Here is a 2,038-nt window from a genome sequence, read left to right as displayed (position 1 = left end):
CCAGCCTTGCAAGATTCATGGTGTCAATTCCCTGCAGCGCTACTTCAGACAGTAGTCTAGTCCATGTCACGTCGTGTTGCAGCACTTCTGCCTGCTCGTAGGGGTCCTGCACGATATTAGGCAGCTGTACCAGTTTATTTGGTTCTTTAGTGTAAGACCATTGGGGGAAGTGGATTAAAAAGAATATTGACGTTGGTGTGTAGAATGTTTGAGTCTGACGATGTATAGAATGTTTGAGTCTGACGATATACCACCTGACTTTTGGAAAAATATCATTCACCCGATTCCGGAGACTGTAAGGGCAGCTAAGTGCGAGTATTATTGCGAAATTAGCTTATCGACGCATGTATCTAAGTTGCTGACAAGAATAACATGCAAAAGAATGAAAAAGAAAATTGAGGATGCGTTAGATGACTATTGCTTTGTCTTCAGGAAAGCTAAAGGCACCAGAGTGGTAGGTCTCAAGTTGCGGTTAGTAATGGAAGCAAGACTAGGATTTGTCGACTTGCAAAAAGCGTTCGACAACGTCAAATGGTGCAAGATGTTCAGAATTCTGTGGAAAATAAGGGTAAGCTATAGGGAGAGACGGGTAATATCAACATGTACAAGAGCCAGGAGACAATAGTAAGAGTGGAAGTCCAAGAATGAGGTGCTCGGATTAAAAAGGGAGTAAGACAAGGTTGTCCAATCTATACGTACATCGAAGAAACAATGACGGAAATAAAAGAAAGGTTCAAGAGCGGAAGTAAAGTTCAATGTGAAAGGATATCAATGATAAGATTCAGTGATTACATAGCTATCCTCAGTAACAGTGAAGAAGAATTACAGGACCTGTTGAATGGAATGAGCTGTCTACCGAATACAGATAAGGTCCGAGAGTAAGTCGCAGAAAGACGAAAATAATGAGAAGCAGCAGAAATGAGAACAGAGAGATACGTAACATCAGAATTGACAATTACGAAGTAGTTGAAGTTAAGGAAATAATGCATAACGGACGGAGTAAGAAGGACATCAAAAGCAGACTAGTGCTGATATAGAGGAAATTCCTGGGCAAGAGAAGTTACTAGTTTCAATCACAGACCTTAATTTGGGGAAGAAATCCCTGAAAACGTACGTAGTATTGTAGTGAAACATGGCCTATGAGAAAACAGGAACAGAAGAGATATATTGCTAGAGATGAATGTTGAAAATTAGGTGGACTCATAAGAAATGAGGAGGTTTTGTGCAGAATCTGAGAGGAAAGGAATATACGGAAAACACTGACAAGGAAAAGGACAGGCTGATAGAACATCTGTTAAGACATCAGGGAATAACTTCCACTGCATTAGAGGAAGCTGTGGAGGAAAAAATTGTAGAGGAAGACAGTGACTGGAATACATCCAGCAAATAATAGAAATAGAAAACTGATGACTGAAAACAAACTACCGGACTTTCAGTATATTTAGGTGAATTGCATGTGTATAGAAAGCCACCGCTCTTACGCTCTTTGAAAGACCTGAACCAAAGCACAAGAGCTATGGGGGAGGGGTATTCACAGATGAGTGTTACTGATGCGCTTTGTCTTACCCAGCATGACTTTATCTTAACGATTTTCTTAGAAAACTACCTAAAACACTAAGAGCCCAAAATATTCACCTTGCTCACGGCAGAATCCGCAATTTCCTTGTAATTTTCAGTGTTTGCCTTATGGCTTTTAGTGTAAATAAAACGTAAGACGGAATTGCCGAGTAAATTATACTAAAACTGAAGCAGTCTTTAGTAAAGGAAACTGTAGCTGATATTGAACAAGAATGGAATGGATATACGATTGTTTTTTTTTTTTTCAAAGTAACCGTTTTGCGTATTTACCTAAATGAACCTAGTAAAATCCACTGGCATGGTGGCCACTGACGTAGCAAGTCCAATGGTGTTGTCGATAATGCGACGTTGTACATTAATCCGCTTTTCCCGAATGAATTTGTAAGCTTACTTTGTGTATAACAGATTAATGTCAGTTTGTAACTCATTCAACGTACAAAAGAATTTTCTGTTCTTCTCC

The sequence above is a fragment of the Schistocerca nitens genome, chromosome 4 (genome assembly GCF_023898315.1).
Source record: "Schistocerca nitens isolate TAMUIC-IGC-003100 chromosome 4, iqSchNite1.1, whole genome shotgun sequence".
Lineage (NCBI taxonomy): Eukaryota > Metazoa > Arthropoda > Insecta > Orthoptera > Acrididae > Schistocerca > Schistocerca nitens.
The sequence above is the reverse complement of the archived record's forward strand: the minus strand, read 5'-3'. Positions refer to the sequence as shown.